The sequence below is a fragment of the Lates calcarifer genome, unplaced genomic scaffold (assembly GCF_001640805.2).
Source record: "Lates calcarifer isolate ASB-BC8 unplaced genomic scaffold, TLL_Latcal_v3 _unitig_4112_quiver_405, whole genome shotgun sequence".
NCBI classification, from domain to species: domain Eukaryota; kingdom Metazoa; phylum Chordata; class Actinopteri; family Centropomidae; genus Lates; species Lates calcarifer.
In genome coordinates this window covers 416000-428975 of record NW_026116709.1, presented here as the reverse complement: position 1 = coordinate 428975, position 12976 = coordinate 416000, and the positions used below count along the sequence as shown (strand labels likewise).

Below are 12976 nucleotides of genomic sequence, written 5' to 3'. Positions count from 1 at the left end.
CTCCACTTCCTTTCCTCTGTGCAGTGACACAAGTACTAATTTATTTTTCACACCATTCATTGTTATTACTCCATTTCCATTATTTCCTATTGCTACTGCTCTCCATCTCTCCAGCATCCCCGCTCTCATCTATCTCTCTTTTTCACTTGCTCTCATTTGCATAACATTGTTGCAGAAGATGTCTTTCATCTTTTCAGTATCAGATTGGAAGGAAGGGAAAATTACATTACCTTTCCTGTCAAATACAAAGCGCTCTATCTCAGAGTTCAGCAGATCAGGCAGCGCTGGGCCTTCAAACAGCAGAGTCAGGGGATTTGGAAACTATTCAAAAGGGGGGGAAGTGAATTGTAGAAAAGTCAAGGGTCAAGATAACCTATTTAGTCACATTTATAAGCTGTATTGCAAATTTGTATGAGTGGGAGCATGGATTTTAGACTGTCTTATTAAAAAATGCTTGTGTCTGTGGTTCAGAATGCAGAAAGTCTGGTGTGGGTGGACAGTGAGAGCAGAATCTGTGTGAACACATTATCGTCTGGCTAATGTGCGGAGTCTTATTGGATTCACGTTGAGGCTGTTTCCCTCAGTTGCCTCATGTCTAGTCACGTCCTGGAGCCGCTGAACTCAGACATCCCTGGTGATTTTCGCAGAATGAGAATTGGCGTTTTGGATTTTTCCTCGGGAATCCAGAGATTTATCTTCAGTGAGAAAGGACGGAAGCTGTTACAACAGGGTTCCAGATAAAAGCCATGCTGATAAGGAAGAAGAGGTGTTGCCTGGCTCTGAATATTTAAAGCTTGTGTCCAGGACTCTGTATGCACAGTGTCTTTCCATGTGGCTGCTTATTAAAAGGGGAGTCAACACCAAGGCACGAAAATTCTGTATTCAAATAACTGCCAATCCAGCATGTACAAATAAGGGCCTTTCATTAATGGAGTGTCAGTATATAACTTTAAGAGGGACTGGAATCACCTGTACTAATAATAGCTCATATGGTATATTCAATATAATGTACACTGATCAGCCACAACATTAAAACCACTTTGCATAATATTGTGTAGGTCCTCCATGTGTCGCTAAAACAGCTCTGACCCGTCAGGGCATCGACACGGGACCTCTGAGGGTGTCCTGTGGTGTCTGGCACTGGGACATTGGTCCTGTGGGCTGCAGGGTGGGGCCTCCGACATCTGGCTTGTTCTGGTGCATCCCACAGATGTTCAATCAGATTTGGATCTGTGGGATTTGGAGGTCAGGTCAACACCTTAGGCTCTTTGTTGTGTTCCTTGAGCCATTTCTTAGCAGTTTCTGTGGTGTGGTGGGAGCACCGTCCTGCGGTGACCCCTGCTGTCAGGGAGTGTGTTTGCCATGGGGAGGTGTGTTTGGTCTACAACAATGTTAAATTGAGTGGCATGTATCAAAGTAATATCCAGAAGAATATCAGGCCCCAAGGATTCCTAACAGAACTTTGTATTGTAAAGAGATGATCAATGTTATTCACTTCATCTGTCAGTGGTTTTAATGTTGTGGCTAGTCGGTGTATATTTCTACAGTACTAACTCCATCAGTTCAACGTGTCATGTTATGCTCACCACTCTTCTGAAAACACACCCTTTTTTTTTTTTTAACACAGATACTATTGTCATTTACCAAGCTACTATCAATGAAACTCTTTAAACATCCAGTGCAAATGTGTCATAACCTACGAGGAAACAGAGAGAGAGAGAGGTCTAAGTTTAAGCAGAAGTGACTGGAAGTACTTAGTGGATGAAAACACGATTTCAAGCTTCCAGCACCACCTATTTTGTGACCAGTTTTGCATTGGTCCAAATGGGGCCTAAGACACTTTGTCCTGATTTTTCTTTCATTTGTCCCCCATCTGTATGTTCAGACTACACTGTCATGCTGCAGCTGATATTACAGATATTATATAGATTACCATAGGACACTATAAGTATTTTCTGTATTGTCTGCCACTATAAGGGTCTCTCAATCAAAACAACAACAACAACAACAAAAAACAAACAAACAAACAAACAGAAATCAGAGTTTGGTGATGTTGTAAAGCAGCATGGGATCATGGCAGTTGTCTTTACCACCATTGCTATGATGCTGCTATGATTCCTGCAGTGTCAATGGTTAAGAAGGTTTTTAGCAGGAGATGAACTATCCACATAGGTCTAATCCTCTCTAACAAACACATCTGGTAAAAACATATAACACAACATCAAAAAATCAGTGTCTCTTCAGAGCTGTTTGGTGGAGCCAAGCTGCTGCTAACATTTTCTCAGCTTGTTTTTCTGATAAATTAAGATCCAGAAACCTGATGACAAAAATCCTTCATCTGTTTAAAATATATTGTTAAAAATGACCAACTGTAGCAAAAAATGTGGCTTAGAATTAGATAAAAGGTGAATTTTGGTGCCTGACACTGTGCATGAGGAAAGGGGAAATGACAGCATTGACAGGTGACCAAATGAAACAAAGTGTTTCCTTAATTAAAATTATGGATTTTTCTACTTTGACAATTGCTGGAAACATTTGCACAACCCAACAATAAATACACAGATCAGCCAGAACTATTCCTTTGGCTTGCAACAGTGTTTCAGTGGGTGGTACATATCAAAGTAACATCCACATGAATGAAGGTCTCACAGTTTCCCATTGGATTGGATTGTGATGAGATGATCAGTGTTGTTCTGTCAGTGGTTTAGTGTTGTGGTTGAATCTTGAAAAGTTACATATTATACTTAATATACCTACCATCACCAGACTGACCCAATTTGTCCTCAAAACAACCTTTCCTCCATGTACTGTAAAATAAATGTCCAATTTCTGCTGAAGAGATAAGATGATTGATCACCCATCAGAAATTTACATGCTAAAAGGTAAGAAAGCAATGATCTATTTAAATGTGTGAAAATTAAACAAAAATAAATCTCCTCATAACTTCTTTATTAATTGGAGACTTTTTCCCAGAGTACTCCAGTTTTCTGTACAACAGTGGTTACAGTGCAAACAGGAACTACTAATGCAGCATTGCTTTTCATGGTGCTAATTTGATGAAATATAAACAAAAATAAGGTCAAAGGTTTTTACCACATTAACATGACTTATCTCATGCTCAGCTTGGCTTTTTAAAAACTTAAAAAAAACAAGCTGAAATTAGATCTTAAAGGTGTTTTAAAAATGCATAGTAAATGGCCATGAGAGCTTTCAGGGTATTGTTGATAGCTTTCTCATTTTTTTGTCACAAACCCTCCAAATAACCTTCACGACTTTCCTTTGAAAACCGTGCTATGAGCTTTTCATGTATTTTTCCCTGACATTCTCCACCAACTGCCATTGTCCATTCTTTACCTCCACTTGGGTCAGGTCATTGTGGGTTTATTACATATATATGGTCATTGGCCAGTTCTCACAGTCCGGGAACATGCACGCAAAAGTGCAAGTGACAGGCACACAGAGAGGGCCAGTAATGAGGCCGACAGGGCCATTAGTGGTGTGGTGCTTCTTCAACCAGAGGATGGGCTAATGTTGACTTGGTAAAGCTGAGAATGATAAGCAGTCTCTTCCTCATCATCCACCACCTCCAGCACTTATTTTGCCATATAAAAAAATGGTCAAATTATTTTTGCCTTTAAGTGATAAGTGTTTAACGTCACTCTACAATTAGGGCAAAGAACACTGATCTTAGATCTGCTGTTTTCCAATAGTGCATTCATGTTTTAACTACTGTAACTACAGTTTAAAAAACTTTTTTTTTTTTTTTTTTTTTTTTTTTACATTTCCTCAATGCTTAGGCCTGGCAGGGGATTAACTCAGGCCCACCAGGCTACCAGGTTGTAATACACGGGGGCAACCCTGTGTCTCCTCTGTTATTATGATTTGACATATATCAGCAGATGAGATATGCTAGGACCTTGTCTGTTATGTCAAAAATAAATACAAAATCTGTCAATATGTTACACTGTTCTTAAACTTTGATCATATTGATATAGACGTCACAAGTGCTAGTTCCCATCACAGCTGCAGATCAGGTGACAGAAGTGCTCAAAGTGCTAAAGATATCTAATATCAGATGACTCTTTTAGGCTAAATAGGAGATAATGATGTGATGATGTTTCATGATGAATTGTCTATTATATAAAGTGTGTTCACTTCTTCAGTTTGACCTGAGGAAGACAATCTGTGGTCGAAATCTTACTCAGTCATGCCCACCAAAGTAAAAGTTGTGTTTTTTTCCTTCACATGTATAATTTGCTCTTTGCTTTTGAGAGCAAATTATCTTTGTAAATCTACTACAGAATGGCTTCAAAAAAATGAAAATCCACCCAGTCAGAGCCCAACCCTTAACCCAATAGAGATGGTATGAAATTACTTCAAAGAGTTGTTCACACAAGACATAATCAGAATATGGTTTAACTGAAGCAGGTCTGTAGAGAAAATTCCTCCTGACCATTGTGCAGTTCTGATCCACAGCTGTTTCCACCAGCACAGTGAATGTTGAACAAAAAAGAAGAGAAAGATTAAGATTCTTTGTGTTTTTGGTTTATTGTACCTACTATCTTTTATCATTTATTGTAGATTATTGTCTGTACCTGTGACTTAGATGAAGATCAGATCACAACCTGTAACCAATTAATAGAGAACCAGGTAATTCAAAGGAGTTCACATACTTTACAGTGATGCTCCCTGGGAGGTGGAGAGGAGAAAGGAGACTTGTCTCAGCCGAACTCTCTGATGTTAGAATATGTCAGCGGAAGTCAGTTTGGCTGCTCCAACTGGCAGTAACAGCACAGAACACTGGCCGTGCAGACACTGTATTCCCTGTGACTCATGCACGGAAATAAAGTTGGAAATATGTGTAGTGTTACTGTGGTGCAGTATTTTTAAACTCTATCATCAGTTCCTTAGTGTGTTCATGAAAAACTCTGAATTTCCTTTTTCTACAGTTGTCAGTCTACTTGTGAACTATGGGAATTTCCTTGGATTCCCTGGATTAAGGAGGAGCAGCAACATCTACAGCAGCCATGTAGATGGTGTAGGTGTGGGATATATGGATCACAGAACTTAGTACCTGACTTTTTGTAAACTAAAATTGATGATTTTGATGAGGAAAGATTCAGTCAAGTCAAATCAATTACACTCAGAAGGACATTATAAAACAACAAACACTGACCAGACTGCTTTACAGCGAGATTAAAATATGGCATTACTTGATTGATCATTACAATCAAATAAAACACAGGAATGTTTCAATAAAACACAGCATAAATAAGAGGAAGGAAACTAATAAAAGCAGAGAATACCTGGTATAAAATCGCAAAGATGACAGCATTACACAGGTGACAAAATGCTAACAAATAAAACTGTGTGGTCAGCCATGTCTCCATGAGGATTATTAAAAGACTAAAAGAAGAGATGGGTCTCTGTTTGATTGCCTTTTGATTGGGTGTGTGGAATGGAGAGCAGAGATGGGTCAGCAGATCTGAGGGGTCTTGAAGTGGCATGGGGGCATATGCAGATCAGAGATACAATGCATTCACAAAGTATTCAGAACACCTCACTTTTTCCACATATTGTTATTTTGCAGCTTTATGCTCAATCCTCATGACTTGGTTTTTGCTCTGATATGCATCATGAGCCGTAAGACCATATATAGACAGGTGTGTACCTTTCCCAAATCATGTCCCATCAGTTGAATATACCACAGGGGGCTCCAGTCAAGGTGGAAGGAACATCTCAAGATGATTCAGAGAAACAGGGGCACCTGAGCTAAATTTCAAGTGTCACAGAAAAGGGTCTGAATACTTATCAATTGTTAATGTGATATGTGAGATTTCAGTTTTTCCTCTTTTAGCAAATTTACAAACATTTCTAAACTCCTGTTTTCATGTTATGATCATGTGGCAAGAGTGTAAATTGATGAGGGATTTAAAAAATAGCATAAGGCTGCAACAAGATGTGAAATCTGAATACCTTCCTAATGTACTGTATAAGATGGTGCCAACCCATATGGTGCTTTAAAAACAAATGAAAGAATCATGAAATCAATTCTGTATTTTACCAGTAAGCAGTGAAGGGAGGCCAGTTAGGAGAAACGTGGTTTCTCTTCCAGGTACTCGTGAGGAGTCTCACTTTGAACCAGCTGGAGGTGACTGACTCAGACATAGAAGGAATTGCACTACTTATTAGTAAATAGTGCAAAAATACAAAGTATAACTAAGGCTAATAGGAATGTCATTAGTTTTGTAGTCATAAGTAAAAGTAATTAATACAAATTTAAAATTGTGGCAGCACAAGGAAAAGTCAGAGGATGACCAAAGCAATTTGAGTTGATCTGGTAAAAACATTCTACACAGCAGTCTGTCCAAAAGATACTGAGATATTTGAAGTATATTCCAGTATTTTATTTGAAGTATTCTTCAGATATTTTGGTTTTTTACCAGAGAAGAGTTTAATGATGAAGACCTACTGGTTGGTTTGGAAAATGTACTGTATGTCTGGCTAATTTCCCCACCTCTGATTAAAAAAAGCAGCATGCACCTGCTTCCATAAGCTTTTCTATGGGACTTTCACACAGTGTTTGAGACAGTTCAGATTAGGCAAACCTCCTAAAGGCAACATTAGCTGTGTGTTTCCTTGTAGGAGGGAACTTCAGATATTACTGGAGCATACTATAGTATAGTATATATTACATTTATGTTTCCCTGAAAAGATGGAACACTGTACCCTACCCACTGAACTGAGTGTGTGTGTGTGTGTGTGTGTGTGTGTGTGAGATATTCAGCTTGTGTTATCAAACAAGCAGAGAAGAAGTGGTGTCTGGTGTTTTTTCAGCCTGTCAGAGGAGGGAAACGATGGTGTGATAGTAACCAGAGGAGACAAACCATCATCAGCGGTTAAATGTGGAGAAGCATCCTCACACAGGAGAGTGTGTGAATGGTTGCCAGGCAACAGAATTAGCCTGCATCTATCCTCTTTTTACAGTCAGAGGAGGAAACTGCCTTCTGCTGTATGTCACTTGATAGTGATTTTTAGTGTGTGTGTGTGTGTGTGTGTGTGTGTGTGTGTGCAGTTTTGGATGTCAATTGTGAGGATAATTTTGGAAAGTGCTAGATTAAAATTTCCAAATACATAATTGAGTTTAATATTTAGTTAAAGTTAATGATAAGATTATCATCGATCCTGCTAACTGAGGGGCCTAAAGATGGAAGTGATTGTTGGTAGGTCTGGTCATGGTCTGTTGATGATGAATATGAATGGTTTACCTTACATAGGGAGTAGGTCATCTTTTATGGAGTCTGCCATGTTGTGCTGCAGTGCAGAATGGACAAACTGAACCAAACATTGGCTATATATATGGGGCTGCATTTTTATGTTGACACTGCAGCTTGTTGTATGTCAGCTATTGCCTGTTTTACAGACAAAGAACTAAATACAATATCATAACATCAGTGTGGGTTCTCTCCGGGTACTCCGGCTTCCTCCCACTGTCCAAAAGACATGCGCATTAGGTTGATTGGTGACTCTAAATTGGCCATAGGTGTGAATGTGAGTGTGAATGGTCATTTGTCTGTATATGTTGGCAGTGCAATGGACTGGCAATCCATACAGGGTGTACCCTGCCTCTCGCCCAATGACAGCTGGGATAGGCTCCAGCCCCCCCCCCCCTCGACCCTTAACGGATAAGTGGTACAGATAATGGATGGATGGATGGAACATCAGTGTGGTAAACCACTTGCTCAAGTTTTGGTGCCAAGGTTCATGTTAATGGGAGTGATTGTTGCCAAGATATGCAACACTTCCTGTTTTGTCTTGAAGTAGCATAGGGAAATTTGTTAGGTGTGGTGGATACTGGTGCATACAGATAAAACATACATAAACACAAACACATGGACATAAAAACACCTCCTATGATGTTAAATACCACATATCTTTGAAAGGAGAATTGCACATTCCTAGTATGAAGGATTTCAGAACTTATACAGTTTAACAATGAATAGTTAATAATGAATAATAATTGATGATTAAAGCCTACACTGAACTTTTTTTGCTCGGGTTTGAATGAAATAATGCTGCCGCACATGGCTTTGGTCAGTGACAGCCAGGAACAGTCCGCTGACAGCCCGCTGCCTGCTGCGTGCTGACTCTGTGGTTTCAGTATGTGTGATAAATGAAACAACCTATTTAGTGAAATCAGAGTCCAACGCTGCAAACAGATTGGGCATTTTTATCTTGTGGCGAGAAGGTGGGTGGAACTTCCCAACATGCTTTGAGACAGTGTGGTTGTAGACATAAGTTAAAGTTAAATTGTGTTTTAAATCATTAAAGTTATACTTGACTTGGCACACGTTAGTAGTATTATGGTTTTTTACATTGTTTCTGCAGTGTTTTTGGTAGTTTACAGTTGTGTTAACTGTTGTGAAGAATGCATATTTGGCACTACAATAGTAACAATCTATGCAGAGCATGGTAACAGTCTTGCAGCAGGAACCATTTCACCTTACCCCTCTGGGCAAGTGGTTACGCACTCTGGTCATGTCATTTAGTTCTGTAGTCATAGAGATAGGGTTGCTTCGTTGTCTTATTGTACTGTTGCACTCAGGCATCACCAGAATGTACCTTCATTTCTGTCATTTAATTCTTCAAAATAACTGACATTTATTTCGCATTGTTTTATGGCCAATGTACAAATGGTAAAGGCAATAAAAAGCCTTTTTATCAAAACCCCCAATTCACTCCATTTTCTATTAAGTTCAGAATAGCAGGGAGCATACAAAAGGAAAATGTATGGATGAAGGAAAGCCTGTGGTTTGCCAGAATTTTTGCTGTCAGAAAAGCAATGTGAGTGTTGGGATCATTTATATGCACTTTCTGGAGTCTGATATCACATTAGTCAGTCACTACTGCTGCTGCTGCTGTCTCTCTGCTTTGTGGTTTGCCACCATTTGTGATTTTTAATGTACCAGATGGAGAGAAAAGAAAAAGAAATGCTTCAGCTCTCTCTTTTATTCTCCTGGCCCTGCTCTTTATCAAGCCACCATAGTTCGGTCAAAATAAATGATCAGTCCCTTCAATTGTGCTACAATTACGCCTCCTCAAATGACCAGGATAAAGTGGAACTTATAAGTCTGTGGGTGTACAGTGCTGCGAGCTGGCTAATGTATACCTTTGTAGGTCAGTGACTTCTCATTATACTGATATATTGGCATGAGCGCCCATTCAAAGCCTCATGTCATTTTGGACTGTCATTAGTTTAAGAAAAACATCTACTTTTTACACTCTAATAGTGAATTTAGCCAGTTAATATTAAATTCATACTGGGTGTAATTTATTTATTTATTATTTATTTAAGTATCCTATGGGTATTTAAGGTAAGCTACAGGATGAGTGTCAGCCACTTTGATCTAATTGAAAATTTGTTTGGGAATACAAACCACAATGCATCTAAAGTCTCGTGTCCAGATCTTTATACTGTCTTTGTCTAATGTTCCAGGACTGGACTGAATTGATACAGATGGGTGACAATTTTAAGGGGAAAACCTGAATAAAGAAACATGATGAATGCACAGGTCTACTGCATGGTACAATTAAGCAGCTGACATTCAATCATGCTCTGTGGCATGTATAAAAATGCGCAAGTGATTCTGATTTTGTGTCAAGATGACAAGTGATTTTGAAAGAGGGTTCTTTGTTGGGGCACAGATTTCAGGAGCTTCAGTTACAAAGACTGCTCAACTGGCTGGTGTCTCAATAGTAACAGTGACTAAAGGGTCATCTGCATTTATATCTATAGGAAAGACATCAGCAAATAGGTTTCGAAATTGGCTAGTTGAAATTGGCTGGTCGACAGCACACATTTGATTGATTGATTTGACTGTGATTAGACTGTGTCAGCAAGGACAGTCCTTTGACAATTACTTTTATAGAGGGGGATATTATTGTAGGGTTACAGTACATAAACCCCTCATTACAAAGATGAATGCATATTTGAGAGTTTAGTGGTGCAAAACCACAGACACTGGTCTACAGAGATGTGGAAATAAGTAATATGATCAGATGAGTCATCCTTCACCATGTTTTTGACAAGTAGGCAAGTGCCTGTGTGGTGAACACCAAGAGAACAATACAGGCCTGAATGCTTGATCCCTACAGTGAGGGGATCCAGCTCTGTTATGCTGATGTTGGTGAGCCTTCAGATTTTTCTGTAAGTTAACAAATAATTCAAGGCAAATACATAAAAAGATGCAGCTGACATGAAGCAAGTTACCCTAACTCTTATGTAATAAGCTTAATTGAAGCATTCATTGTCCATAAAAACAGCAAAAAACTGTATGAATTTGATGGAATTATCTTGTGTTACAGACAAACTATAACTGATTGCTTGGTCTGTGTTAATCCACCAAGCAGCTCGACACTACACTTCCTTGGGTCCTGAGCAATGCACTACTGGAGTTAGCTGCTCCACTCCAATAGTTTGTGGGTGACAGCAGCTGGCTGCTCTTCTTTTTCAGAGTTGCTCAGGGTGCGAGGCACCAGGTGTGCCGTTAAGGGGAGGACTATTGCTGTTGCAGTTCAGAGTACCCAGCCTTGTTGGAGTCTCTGGGCAGTATGCTAGAAGGGGTCCCATCTAGGACTCTATAGTTCTATTGGGGGACTTAACTTCAACCTTGGGAAACTTAAACTTCAACCAGGTTGTTGGACTTCTGTTTTTGGCCATGAAACAGTGGACCAGCTCTTTATCCCATGCAGGAGTGCTGAAGGGCTCATGGGAGTGTGACCATCCAGTCTACATATGTTTTGTGGACTTGGAAAAGGCCCATGACTATCTTCCCTGAGGGACCTTGTGGGGGTTACTGTGGAAGTATGAGTGACTGGGGCCACTGAGACGAGCCATCTGTTCCTTGTACAACCAAAGGGAGAGCTGTGTCCGCATCTTCATTTTCAATGGGTGTTGGACTCCACTAAGGTTGCACCTTGTCTCTGCTCGTATCTGTGATATTCACGGACAGGATTTTCAAGATGCACCCAAGTTGAAGAGAGTGTCCAGTTTGAGAACCTCAAAACTGCATGGCTGCTCTTTGCAGATGATGTGGTTCTGTTGGTTTCATCTGACCAAGACATTACGCATGCCTGGGCAGTTGCAGCTGAGTGCGAATGAATGAGAGTCAACACCTCCAAGTCTGAGGTCTGGAATACCCTGCCTACCTGACCTTGGATAAGCGGAAGAAAATGAATGAATGGATGGATGGATGGATGGATGGATGGATGGTTGGTTCAAGGTATGTTCGGTTCCCTTGTTTGCAATTCTGGGAATATTATTATTCAGGAATATACAGACAGGAAAAATTACAATTCCTGGCAATAAAAAAGAACAATGCCCATTGACACTGTCCAGAAGAATGGGCATAACTCATGAGCAGAAGCTAGAAGCTTTGAATCACAATCAAAAGATATGTGTATAACTTTATGTGTTGAGCTATTATAGTTTGCAGTGCTGTTTGAAAAAAAAGGAAAAAATTCAACATCAGATTTTTGCTTTTTTTGTCTTATGGGCTAATATCCCCTGTTACAGTGTAGAGATGTCTTAATTGAATCAAATATATAATTAACTGAGGTTGTGCTGATTCTGGGATATGTAAAACTTGATGATACTATTAAAAATGAAAACTTTACAAGGCAAAACACAAAGACATGCAAAAATGGAAATGCCTTAATCCTGAATCTCAGTCTCTCAGCTGGGCAGGTAGTGTCCAGTGGCTTTTTAGACCTTTCTCTTCTTTAGAGCTCTCTGATCTGGCAAAAAATGATGCTATGAAAGTGCAAATAGTGAACTAACATAGTAAAGATGTGGTCTGGAAAGCTATAGCAAACAATGAGCTGAAACTCACTATTTAAGGAAGATAGTGAGTCAGTAGATAATTCTCTTAAGATACTAATTATAGCTGTTTTAAGAGTTTGTGTGATGAGCCGCAGTTATCTACTCTCATCACCACTACAAGTCCTCTGCTCACCATCACTCTCTGTCACAGTGATTAACATAAAGTTAATAGCGTGGAGTGGTAAAAATATGTTACTGCCCTTTCACCTGTGCCCTAATATATGCAGGTAGTATTCTAGCACAGACATACTGCAAAGCCAGGCAATTTTGATTGTAGTCACCATGTCACCGTGGCTGAGGGCTTGGTCCTCTGAGGAGATTTATGAATGATACCATGTTTTATTAGGAATCTCTTTTCCTAGCATGCTTCTCAGCGAGAGACCATTACAAAGAATGGACTTGGACTCCTGCCTGTATGGTTGTTGAACATCAAAATTAAACAAACAAACCAATGTCCAACTCAGCTTTATTAGTACCTGCTCTGGTCACACTTATTGAGGAAGAGGAGTGCCAATTACTGCAGCTCATTTATTTTGGCACAGAAAAATTTTAAGCTTTTATTTAACAAGGCAGCGTTGCAATTTGCTAGATGTTCTTCAGGTGACAGTGTGCAGACCTACTCTTTTGTATCCTGTAGCATATTACTTTTTGTCTTCCACATATACAAGTCCAATAACGAAATAGTTCATTTGTTATAGCTTCCAAAAACAATACAGACATGGGTGTATTTTAATCCAGCACCTCAAATGTCAAGAGATAATCAATGATAGGTGCCCTCCAAAACACATATGGCTATTAAAAAATGATTCATATGAGCTTTTTTGTAGTCTGCCACCAGTTCTGTAGGAATAAGTGAACTCTAATGGTATGATTTGAGAGGAATTATAAATGATTGTAGAAATAAATAATAATAAATAATTGTACATAACTCACTCAAGGAATTATTAATGCAGAAAAACAATTAATATCATATTATGTATAATAAGAGGGGAGTGGTCCTTTTTGCTGGCCAAACGAAAGGGGTCAATCACAGTTCTGATATTTATTGTTATTAAAAAGGACCTGATAGACAGATGAGACAACTGTTACTTGAGA

The 12976-nt window shown here is 39.3% G+C and overlaps 1 protein-coding gene across 2 annotated transcripts in view; it reads left to right on the top strand.

The window, feature by feature from the left end:
* gabbr1b (gamma-aminobutyric acid (GABA) B receptor, 1b) overlaps window positions 1-12976 on the top strand; it is a 136326-nt gene that overhangs the window by 20103 nt on the left and 103247 nt on the right. The window lies entirely within an intron of this gene.